We start from the raw sequence: 13,397 nt of genomic DNA, 5'->3' as shown, positions 1-13,397 counted from the left end.
CACAAAAAATAAAAAATATGTATTTGCAAAGTCCCTTAAACTAAAACACAAAAACATACAAAAGAAAAACATAAAACTATTAAACTTTCCCACCCAGGGAATTCCTTCTATTCTCTTAAGGCTCCCAGTTTAATAAGCCAAAGCCATAACCCCAGGGACTATGGCTCAAAACAAAACAAAACCAATTGCCCCCACCCGAGCTCTAGGACTAGGAAAAAACAAAAGACTGTGCCTTCCTAGTCCTGCATGCTCATGTAGCAGTGTAAAAAAAGTGAAGCTTTCTCCCAATTAAACACTACCAAGAGATACTCAACTTCTTAAATTCCATGCTCCTACCAGCAAAAATTATGATAATTCATTACCCTGGCCATCAAAGAAAATAATACCAAATATCTCTGGAGGAAATAATCAAGCCAATCCTGCAGCCAAAGTTACAGGCCCGATCAATTGAGTGCCTTCTAAGCCTCATTCCTGCACCCCTTAACATATGTGCCCCCTTACTCTTCCTTAATTAAGCAAGAACAAGCCTCCTAGCAAAAATTCACTCTGACACCTGAAGGATAGTCATTTCCTTCCCTCTTCCCCAGTCTGTTTTAGCTAATACTTCTCCTAGGCCTGGCTCCCAATCTGCCCTTGTATTTTAAATGTCTCACCAAGTTTATTTCTTCTAGACTAGAAGTCTTTCACACCAAACCAATGCTGATGTGAGAATTTTCAGCCATTCCAACTGCCTCTCTGGACTCTTCCCCTCTCAGCTGATGTGAGATAGCCAGAAAGTTCTATGCCCTGTTAGGTAGGGCCTACACCCCCTAACAAGCCAGAAGCAGCTCCAGAAGACAACACTTGTCCCTCTGTACCCTTAAGAGTAAGGGGTGAGAAATCTCCGAGGGGAAATCTGAGGCAGGCTAGAATGGTGGGAGAGGGGGGAGAAAAAAAAAACATGAAGGAGCCCTTAAGCAAGAATGGTTAAATCAAGATTAGCAGGGCCTTTCTCCTGCACAGATACCCTGCCTGGGGTTTACCCACTTACAGGAAACACCCGGTGGCAGCCAACTCATCTGCAAACAACCACCAACCTGTGCGAGTCATCTGCGAAGGAGGGTGGAACCAAGCAACTCACCCAAATGCACTATTGACCACCCAGGCACCCCCTTGGAGAGAAGAAGGGGGAGTAGGAAGAAGGAACTCAAACAAGGAAGGGGGAGGGAAGTAAGGGAATAAAGCAATAAAAGCAGATGGTCCCAGTGTTAGGTGCTTCTTGTCTCTATTATCTTGTTAAACTGCCTGCATGCTCCTTCTCTGTATATGTATGCAATAATTTTTCTACCTACTTGCTCTCAACTCTGTAGGCACGAGTGTCAGACCAGCATTCAAATGACCAACCCAGTTTTTGGCGTTAAATTCAGAAAAGATGGTGTTCAAGAAAGAAGATGCACTATCTTTTCTTAAAATACTTTCTTAGGAGATAAGAAACTTATCCAGTGACCAATACTGAAGGGTTATAAATGCATAAAGATCATCTGACTTGTTCTGTGAAATTTTTTTTTGCTGAATGAGAAAGCATTTTTAATTTTTTTAGTTGTAAGAGCTGAATGTAGCATGGATTGTCTCAAGAGTTGGTGAGTCCCTGTCAGTGTCAGCGTTAGAGCAGATGGATGATGACCACTTACAGATACCACAGAGCAGATTCAAGAATTCGAGAGAGTTATATCAGTCTCCTTCCATTCTTACATTACTTAAGTATTTTTTCCCTTTTCTCCAACAATCTACTCTTTTATCAAGAAAATATTTATTGCCTACTGACTGTGTGCCAACCACTAGGAAGACACAATTATTTCTGTTTAGGCATAAACTCATAGTTAGCATTGGCAATATAGAAAAGGACTAGGTCAATCTCTATTTGCAAAGTGTAGCAGTTGAAGGGAATCTGAAAAACAACTAGGGTAAATAAACCAAACATTTACATTCTATTTCTAGAATGAAACACAGTAAAAAAAAAATACCATTCAAAATTCAAAATTCTTAGCTATGTAACCTATAATATGTCACTTTGATAAAAACATGCTTTTCAATGAAATCTCATACTATATTATTAGAATTTTATATTTATTAATGTATGCTATATATTTGTAAATAAAATTTAGCCCTATAAATAATAATCTAAAATTCAGATTCTAAATTAAGCTCATAATTATTAAAAGAATATTGGAGCGAGAAAATTAAAGAAGATGCTGATAATGATAGTCAATTGCCTTGGAGCTAAGATCTAGGAGAGTGCAGTTTTCCTTTAGGCATAAAGCTGTACCAGCAAGTATGCTGAATAAGGAAACGTATTTATATGACTACATGGAATAGACTGTCTATTAGAAATTATAAATTAATTCTAACATAAAGAATCTTAGTCTAGTGATCAGGGTATGTGATCTATAAGAATGTCATTTTTACTAAGAAAGTCTTGATTTAAATCTAATTTCACAACTCAGATTAAGCATGAGAATGCCTAGTTGATAATGAAAAACAGAGAGGAGATTGTTTTAAATAAATGTTATTTATTTATTTAGTGCACGTGACCTGCATTCTATGCTCTATTTACAGTATACTACATGCTATTTACTCAATACTACCCTCCCCACACCTAAAAAACAAACAAACAAACAAACTTACTGGCATACATTTTCCTGTCTTTTCTTATACTGATCCACTTTCAGGAAGCCCTTCTGACAGTTTTCTGCCTTGTGAATTTTTATTGATTAAACTATCAGCTTATATGTTGGAGAGGATATGGAGAAAATGGAACACTTATTCACTGCTGGTGGGAATGCAAAATGCTACAGCTGCTGTGGAAGACAGTTCATGATTTCTCAGAAAAGAAAAATCAAGTTGCTCTACAGCTAGCAATTCTGCTACTCGGTATATACCCAAAAGACCTGAAAACAGTGACATGAACAAACATTTTCACACTGATGTTCACAGTGGTATTATACACAGTTGCCAAAAGATGGAAACAAGTGTCCATCAGCAGATGGGTGGATTAAAAATGTGGTATATACATACAATGAATATTATGCAGCAATAAAGGAATGAAGTCCCAAAATATGCAGCAACATGGATGAACTTTGAAGATATAATGCTGAGTGAAATATGCCAGACACAAAAGGATAGTTACTGTATATTTTCACTAATATGAACCACCTAAAAATATAAACTTAGAGTCTTAAAATGTAGGATATAGGAGACCTAGAGATAGAAGCTAGACAGGGGGAAGTGGTTATCTAATATGTACAAATTTGTTAACAAGGTTGGTGTTAAATGGTTGGCAATGGATAGAGGTGATGGTAGTTCATTATTGGGATTCTAAGTAATAATGCTTACTGAAGGTAAATATGATTGAAAGGGGTTGTCTAAAAATCATGCATCTCACTGATTAAAACTACAAGTATATGCAGGTTCTTGCATGAACTACTTCAAATGTACGACAATTTTACAAGAGTTAATAATAGAGTGATATATAGGAAATTATCTATTACATGCTATGGACTATATTTAATAGCAATATTTACTAGTACCACACCAATTCTAGGGGTAAATAATTGGGGAAGGGGGATAAGGGATATGGGGTGTTTTAGGTTTTCTCTTTTGTGTGGCTGGACATATGCTATTTTTCTCTCTACAGCAATGAAAATTTTCTAAAACTTAAAATGAGAACATAGAGCCTAGAATAGGCAATGAGATCTGGTGATTCAGTATAGCATTAAAAACGTTTTGCAAAGTCCCTTGAGGGACTGGAGGAAAAATATGGAACTATTAATTTGCCTACCTGGAAAATTCCTGATATCCTTTCAAGCATTGGGGACTCCCAATTTAATAAGCCAAGCCCTCTATCTTCAGGCTGACCCTTATGAAATTTATTTCTGAAATGGTGAAGCTAGACCTATTTATAAACACATCTAAGCGTCATACCAGAGAATGTCTTTTGTTGCTCAGATGGGGGCTCGCTCTCTCTCTCTCTCTCTCTCTCTCTCTCTCTCTCTCTCTCTCTCCCCCCCCCCCCCAAACTTTGCAAATAAATGCATTACTCTCCCCTGCTATGTGGTAAATGACTTTCAGGGATGTAAGTCTCCCTGGCAATGTGGGACATGACTGCCAGGGACAAGCCTGGTTCTGTCACCGTGGGATTGAGAATGCCTTCTTGACCATGGCAGTGGGGTGGGTAGAAATGTGACAAAATAAGATTTCAATGGTTAAGAGATTTAAAATAGAATCGAGAGGTCATTCTGGAGGCTACTCTTATGCAAGCTTCAGCCAGATATTACAAATTGCCATGGTATGCCAAGGCCCAATCACAGTATTCCTGAAAATCCTAAAGAAAATCCAGGGCTCAATTTAAGACTCTCTAAATTTTATTTACTAAGTTTATTTTTCAGAAACTTAAAATCTCCAGATTGTTCCTATGCCAGATAAGCTCTGAAACTTAAAGATATCCCAGTCTCTCCCAGAATATCAACCAGCAGCATTCCCCTACTCCATAACATCAACACCCCTTTCCAACATGAAGAAGTTAGAATGGTCATTGCCCAAATACTCCTCTATTTTGAGAGAATAATCAAATGAGAGGGAGGAAGAGTAACAGAAAAGTAAGGCTTTAAGAAAAGTTTATGAGTACTGAATCATTACATGGATATTTATTTTTAGTTTCTAGTGTATCAAAACAAATAGAAGGAAATTCCTGAAATTGTGGAACTGTACCCCATACTATACTTTGAAATTTGCTCTATAACTACTTGTGAAACTGAACTTTGAAATTTATCACTTTTCTGGGTATATGTTATAGTTCACTATAAAAAACTTAAAATGTTGGAAATGGAATTTGAGGATGGTTGCACAACTCTGTAAATGTACCAAAAACCAGTGAATTCTGCACTTGAGATAGGTGATTGTATGTGAATTATATCTCAATAGATCTGGTAGAGAAAAAAATATCAGCTTCTATTATTCCCTCTATGTAGAATACACTTGGGACCCAAACAAAAAGTCCTGCTTTCTAGGACATATTCCTGATCCTGCCATGTACCCCCTGACACTAGAGTTAAGTGTTTAGGGTCTGTTTTCCCTTCTTCATTGTGGATCTTTTGGGACAAAATCCTGGAGCAAGATGGTACTTGTATCTGCATTCTTTGTATCTTGTAAAATATTTTGAAAATAGAGGATGCTCAGTAAATGTATATTCAGTAAATCTGACATGAATAATTATACAGTCACAGTTAGTATTTAAATTTCAATTGAACAGAAAGACAGCACAGACAATTTTTAAAAATATATTCTAGGACCATGTGTGGCAATATAAACAAACGAGAAAATTCTCTAACTAATGGGCAAGGGTGGTGGCTGCTTTAATGTTCAATGTAACTTTTAATAATCCTTTGTAAATTATGTAATTTAATAGATGCATTAATTAAGATGCAAATATAATGGTCGAATTATTCTCTTAATAATTTCCTAGACCTATATCATTATATTTATCTGAAAAAAACTACCTAAGAGGCATAGTAGTTCATTTTAGGATATAGAATTCCATCCAGGCAAGATGAATTAATTCTATTACACCAAGAGTTTCAGCTTGGACAGAATATGGTCCCCCACTCTGCAATAAGGAACCTTAATTTACATCCAAGAACTAAGCAATGCATGTGCTGAGACTGTGAAGCAGCCCTCATTTGTCTGTGCTAGCTTATATAACATATGCACCGAGTCTCTTTCTCTTCAATCTCTACTCTCCAAGAGCCATGTCTAAAAAGAACTAAAATATCCTTGACCTGCTATGTATCTGCTTTTCCAAGTTCTTTTCAAATAATATATTCTAGAGCTGCGAGCTACAAAAAACAAATTAAAACAAGAATAGTATTAATGGATTTAGATGAAACATTGTATTATCATTATAAACAAATGGTACAAAATTCACTTTGCATGAGGAGAATTAAAGGGGAATTCTTTTTCTATGTTTATATATGTTATTCTACAAGGGAACTAAAGTGAGAATAGCTTCAGAAACCTGAACATGTACCCAAAATAATTCTCCATCTTATTAATCAGATGTTTGATTGTCAGAAACATGTGGAGAACAGAAAATTCACCTGTCATCCCTGGAGAAAAATAATCAGTTGGACTTTTCTACCCTTCATGGAACCAGAGGATATGTTATTCCCTACAGAGTTGGAAAGTGAATGTTAAGGTTATTGCAAGTAAATATTTCCTCCAAGTAGAAAAAAGGAAAATAGTATAAGGGATATGATCTTCTCACTTTATATGTTATAAACTCTTAATTCATTAAAAATTTGTATCATGAATGTCTTTGAAAACCATAGAAAAATGCCTTTACTAAATGTTTATTGGCTGTGGATTTGAATTAGGGACAACTAGTTAGAGTCCATTGGTTTGTTCTGCTTCAGAAGGATCAAAAATATCTGTGGAGCTTGTGGCTGTTTCAATGATTATTCCTGACTGTCATGAATCATAGTGTTTGTCTTAGCCATCTGTCTCAAAAAGTTATACTATTTTAGTGCAATATCTGGTAGTTACTTAGCCTTAAGATAATTATCTGTTATATTAAACTATTATGTTTATTCTTATTCTTATTATTTTTATTGCTATCATAGTGATTACCTTAGAACCAAATATGTGATCATATTGGTTTCCTGAGATATTTAATACATATGACTTTAGGATGTTTGTACCCCTATTATTTGATCTTCCTAAATTGAAAAAAAGCAAAACCCATAAATAATGCTATATTAAATACAATGTGACGCTATACTAATACAAAAAGGTTCTAGAGAAAATACATTGATAGCTTGACTGAAGGCCAATTACCTAAGAATAATGCAAAATTTACTATCTGATTATATATGGCCCTCTGTGCTATTTATTTACACACACACACACACACACACAATACACTCATCCAATACACATATATATATCTACTTTTCCAAAACAACTACACATATATACCTAGATGTGTATTGTATATGTGCATTCTTGTTTTAATCTGATCAATAACTTCAGGGTAGTAAAAAGAAGATTCCATTTTTTACAAGACTGCATCTTTGTATAAATCTTTTGTAAAATGATTCACAATAGATCTGTTTGAAATGTATCACCATAATAAGAAAAGCATATTACCCTTATGATTTAGAATGCAATATTTTGACTGTATATGGATCAGAGAACATTTTATCCTGGTCTAGGAGACTTAAGAATTACTAAGTTATTTACACTAACCAAATGGTTGTGGGCCACACCCAAAAAGTAAGAAGTGGGTGCCCTGGTGGTTCAGTGGTCGAATGCTTACCTTCCATGCAGGAGACCCAGGTTCGATTCCCAGACCATGCACCCCACCCCCCCAGAAAAGTAAGAAGTAGGGGGAAATGTTCAATAAGCCAGAATTTCCCCCTTCTGACACAAAAGCCTGGAAGTTAGATGGGTTATCAAGAAACTTCTTTTCTGCTGGGGGAAGTAGGTCTATAACAATAATGAAGCCCCCCTGTGAGTGTTGTATTCAAATTGTTTATGCAAATTTTCTGCATTGGAATTTAGGAAGGGAGTTCGAACAATCATCATACCTCTTGTTGGAAGAGTGAACAACTGAAATCTCATCTGCAAATTCATATCTACCTGAAGAGAATATTCGAGGTGTGAAAATTCTGTTTTCAAATTAAGAATGGGAAGATAAAGGGAGACTGGCAATTGAACCAGGTCCCTCTTTTTCTATCTTTACCCTTTATAGGCTTTTTAATTATTACTTCTATTCCATTTCTTCTTAAAGACTTATCGTTAAATTTGATTAATGCATGTTGCTGTCTTTCTCTAATTTTCTCATTCAGAATCATTCCACATCCCTAATTCCCTTCTCTCCCATCCACAACAGGCTTTTGTCCTCTCTCTCTCCCACTGTTCCCACTCTCTCTTTTTCCCATCATGAAGGCATCAGCTCAAATATACTTTTCTATTAGAAATCTACAATGACCATCTATGCAAAATAGCACCCACAGTAGTAGTCACTCTTCTACCTCAGGCTCCATTTTCTTTTACATGTTAGCCCTTTCTACTATCAATTTAGGTTCTGTTTTCCTCCACTTGTATGCAAACTGATATCAAGGACCCTGCAATCTTGTTCACCTTGTAGAAAAGAATTTAAGTTAAAAAAAATGTGCTGAACAGATTTTTAAAGGTCATTCATTGACACTTTGCCATCTCGCATCTAATAAACTAAAAGTTAAAAAACTACTTTATTATAGGTATAAAAATTAAAGTTTAACATTAGAAACATAGCAATTTATAATAGTATTTTGTTTTTCACTTCTCTTTCATGTTTGTGATTAAGATTACATTTCTAGAAGGTAGTCTATCTTTCAAGACTCAAAAGACGACTTTTATTTTTAAAATTATTTTTAAAATATTTTTAAAATATGATTAGTTTGGAGCTTGGTCATTTTATTTCATTAAATACGAATTGATACCCTTATTAATTTATTTAAAATTAGATCCCACAAAAATGAATGGTTGTAAACTTTCGGCAAAGATTGTAAATCAAGAAAAGACATCTTCTCAAGGGCCCAATGACATCACCAAAGGAAAATGAAAATAGGGGAATATCTGCATCATCACTGAAACTCACAAAAGAACAGCATTTAAAACCCCTATCATAAAGACAACATGTGGAAATGTCAAAACATACAGATAGGATGGAGTTAAATGAAGACAGAGTAATCCGTATAAAGAAACATTTTCAAAAGAGTGATCGTCATAGTGTGTCAGACAAAAATTTGAAAAGGCACCCTGCCAACATTCCATGATTGATGTGAAACTAGGCCTTTAAGAAAGAACAAATCATGCGACACACTTGGAGCACATCATTTAAAATATCTTTCCCAATTTTGAATTACCAGCATTGAAAGTAACTGGAAGTGGAAGCCTGAAATTATGTGGCCATTCTAACCCCAGCAAGAAAGCGTGCTTCCCCAGAGCGTAATGGAGTTTCTCCTGTAAGAAACAGATGATTCACCAGGAAGAAGTTCAGGAACTATCCTCTCTAGCAAAGGAAGTAGAGACCTGGAGAGAGCCCAGTAAAAGAGGTAGTGAAGTTGTTTAACAATAAATTTCCAATACTGCTTTTAGGAAAGCATTTAAGTGGATAGACCACTTCCTTTTCAAAACAGGGTATGTAAACAAGGCAAAAAGCCATATAAACAACTTGGAAAAAATAAAGATAATTTTTAATGAATACAATGATGAATAAAGTAAATATCATTACATTATACAGTATGATAAGAAATACAACAGAAGAGTAACTTAGGCTGAGAGACATGGAATGAAGATGGAAATCTATGCATGTAAAAAGGACCTTATGTCACCCATGAACTACCAACATCAGCACATTTAAAAATGTTCAGAAAATGTCCCCCTTTCTGGGAAAACAAAATTTATTTCCAAAAATCCCCTAATTCCTCCTCCTCTTCTTCCTCTTTTTCCCTTTAAACCCTCGTCTATTTCAACTTGGAACACAACTTGGGTTGCTGTCTGAATCTGTGCTCCCAGAATTGTAATTCTATGACTGCAAATAAATGCTTCTTGTGCACTGCAGCTTTGTTTGCTATTTCTCTGTCCACAATAATGGTATATATACAAATATACATTAATATATATACGAATATGTATTTATATATAGAGAGAGAAAGAGTCAGAGACAGAGAAGGAGAGAGACAGGAGAGAAAGTGTGTAAAGGAGTACTGTATCTTTCTCCATTTGAAAAAATCATTTAATTTATAAACAAAGAAAAATGTAAAATAAGAAAATAGATAAAAAGTGAGCTGATTGAGGGTCAGAAAAAATCAAAAGGGAAATGGACTAACTAATGAAATAAAATTAGGAAACTAAAAGAAATTTCAAAACCATAATACAGATTGGCTTCAGAGGAAAATCTCATCACAAAAAAAAAAAACTGAATTATGGATTAGATTAGGGCAAACTTGAAAAGCTCTCTCGGAATACAGAAAAATAAAAACAGAGAGAGAATAAATTATGAGGAAAATTTTGAGAGTTAGAGAAGGCAGAAAAAGAAGAGCTTAATGTTAATGTGTGTCCCTAAAGAGACTAAAATAAATGGTATCTGAGTGGTTAGTACCAAAAAAGGAATTTAAAGAGGTCGAAAAAAATCTCTCTCTCTTTAGATTAATCAGAACAGGTTACTGATTTCCAGGTAAATATAGGAGTGAAGCCAGTACTAAGAATCTCCCTTTCACGGTATTTATGGAACTGAAAAGAATTTGAAGATCCTTTTTAGCCGAACTCCTAACCCTTTACACATCTCTCAGAAACTGAGATTTGTGGAAATCCTGAGAAACACAAATATTCCAAAAGTTGAAGAGATGTGGTAATAAGGGACTATCGTGTGTGTGTTTCTTTTTTCTTACTGGGGGAATCTGAAGGAGGTGCTGGGTGAACTGGAAGAGGCAACTATGGAGGAGACTAGTGAAAAACAGAGAATACATACAACTCACAACATTTCAATGAGTGATGTGTTACAGGGCTTCTCAAAGATTAATTAACCAAAATAATTTTTATTTATAGTCAACCTGTAGCTGACATTTACCGAATTACTGAACAAGAGGCAGACCCAAGAGCTCTGTTCTTGGGTCATATTTATCCCAGTTAAAGTCTACATAAAGGTGTACAAAACACAAATTCACCCCTTAAGTGGTAAGTATTTCCTATGGTGGGAAAAGAATGACAGAGAATTCACCCACACCATGTTAGAGCAAACAGAAGTAGACAGAATTATTCAAGTAAGAAGGAAAATAAATGACATCATGCGAATATTTTAAGTATGCAAATAAATGAAAATAAATAGCACTCATACAACAACATTAAAATAATTTTATCAACACACTTAAAATTCAAATAAGACGTAACCCAACAAAAGAAAAATTCTTTCCAGTAAACTTGAACTGTAGATAGATAGCTATATGCCACCATAATTCTAAATAAATTCAGGGAATCTCACATATAAGAAATAATTTTCCAACCATCCTGACTGATAGAACAAACTTTCAATGGTGAAACTCAGGTTGATCTCAAATTTATTCACAGTAATATTCAAAAATATAAAACATTGAAGCAATAGCCTTCAAGTTCTGTCAAAAAAGAAAATAAAGGCTGTGGAAGGTGGAATAGCAGCTCCCCCAAAATGTTCAAGCCTTAATAATCCTTGGAAACTCTGAATATGTTATATGGTGACTAGCTTTTGTAATTATAACTACAATAAACTCCAGGGACTTTATCCTGGGTTATCTGATGGGGCCTGATTTGATCACCTGAGTCCTTAAACGTGGTAAAGGAAGGTAAGGAGAGTTATCCCGAGAGATGGCAGCATGAGAAGGATTCAATACCTCAGTTGCTGGTTCTGAGATGTAAAAGACCTGGAGAGAAGTCTCTAAGAGCTAAAGGATGACCCGAGTCTACAGCTAACAAGGAAACTAGAGCCCTTAGCCCTATATAAATTCTGCCAACACGTGAAGGAAGAAGGAAATGGAAAAGAACAACTCTGCCTACAAACACCTTTATTTTACCCTTGTGAGACTCACAATAAGAATCTGATTTATAATAAAATAATATATTTGTGCACTATAAAACCACTAAATTTGTGGTAATTTGTCACAGTAGCATTAGAAAACTAATACATTGTGTTAGATTCAGTTGTCAACTTGGCCAGGTGAGCATACCTAGTCTTGTTGCTGTGAACATAAGCCAATGGTACGTGAACCTCATCTGTTGCTAATTACATCTGCAGTCGGCTAGGAGGCGTGTCTGCTGCAATGAGTGATGTTTGACTTAATTGGCTGGTGCTTAAATGAGAGATCGCAATGTAGCACTGCTAAGCAGCTCAGCATTCCTCATCTCAGCACTTGCAGCTCAGCCCAGGCCTTTGGAGATGCAGAAAGAAGTCACCCCGGGGAAAGTTGTTGGAACCCAGGGGCCTGGAGAGAAGACCAGCAGAGACCATCCTGTGCCTTCCACATAAGAAAGAACCTCAGTGGAAAGTTAGCTGCCTTTCCTCTGAAGAACTAACAAAATAAATCCCCTTTTATTAAAAGCCAATCCGTCTCTGGTGTGTTGCATTCCGGCAGCTAGCAAACTAGAACATATATGATCCAAAAATATTATACACAGCTAAGCTCTGTCCAAATATAAAGGGAAAAAACAGGCACATATAAGGATGAAAGAATGTAGATTGCACATTTAAAAGTACACCTTAAACAAGGAAATGAAGAAGGAGGAGGAGGAGAAGTGAAAAAGAAACAGAAAATACCATGATGGCAACTCCTGGGGATAACAGTTAGAAAACCAAGAGATAAATCCAATAAAGACTCCAAGAATGGGAAAGCAATGATGAAAGCAATAATGGCATGAATTGGCTCCATGCAGAATATTAAAATAATAATTCTTGATGATTAAAAAATATATGTTGTTGGGCGATATGCCAGCTTGAATGGGTTATGTGCCCTATAAAAGCCATATTCTAACCCTGACTCAATCTTATGGGAGCAACTGTTTCTTTTCATTCCTATTCAATAATATAGGTTGAAATATAGGAGATTATCTCCATGGAGATATGACACACCCAATTGTGGGTATTAACTGGATTAGATGGAGATGCGACTCCGCCCATTCCAGGTGGATCTTGATTAGTTTACTGAAATCCTTTAAAAAAGGAAACATTTCAGAGAGAGGCACAGCACAGCCATGAGACCACAAGAGTTCAGGCAGCTGGAAACCTTTGGAGATGAAGAAGGAGTAGGGGAGCTTCATGAAACAAGAAGTCTGGAGAGAAAGCTAGCAGACGTCACCATGTTCACCATGTGCCTCTCCAGTTGAGAGAAACCCTGAACTTTATCAGCCTCTCCTGAGTGAAGGTAACCTCTTTTTGGTGTCTTAATTTGGACATTTTTTAGACTTGCTTTAATTTGGACATTTTGATGGGCTTAGAACTATAAACGTGCAACTTAATAAATTCCACCTTTTAAAAGCCAATCTATTTTCTGGTATATTGCATTCCGACAGCTAACAAACTAGAATAGGCGGTAAAATGATAAAGGATATAATTAATAATAATAATTTCCATATGTGGAAATATGGATTTGCATAAACCACCCAAAAGTACAAGGACAGTGAAAACAGAAGATACTTCCATTTAACAAAACTGGAACTAAGCTAGGTATTGGATAGAAACTTGTGTGGAATTAAGAGAGAGAACAAGTGTTCCATATACATGGACATTCCCCATGCTCCAGACCTGTGGTTTCTTTGACTGACCTACTCTTGGCCCAGAGGACATGAATCAG

At 35.8% G+C, this 13,397-nt stretch overlaps 1 protein-coding gene across 1 annotated transcript in view; it reads right to left on the bottom strand.

Annotated features, from left to right (window-relative positions):
* The window catches only part of PCDH15 (protocadherin related 15), a 1,748,268-nt gene that overhangs the window by 1,205,132 nt on the left and 529,739 nt on the right, over positions 1-13,397 (bottom strand). The gene's annotated exons all lie outside the window — the stretch shown is intronic.

This window comes from Tamandua tetradactyla, chromosome 13 (assembly GCF_023851605.1).
Source record: "Tamandua tetradactyla isolate mTamTet1 chromosome 13, mTamTet1.pri, whole genome shotgun sequence".
Taxonomy (NCBI): Eukaryota; Metazoa; Chordata; class Mammalia; order Pilosa; family Myrmecophagidae; genus Tamandua; species Tamandua tetradactyla.
This window is presented reverse-complemented; position numbering and strand designations above follow the sequence as displayed.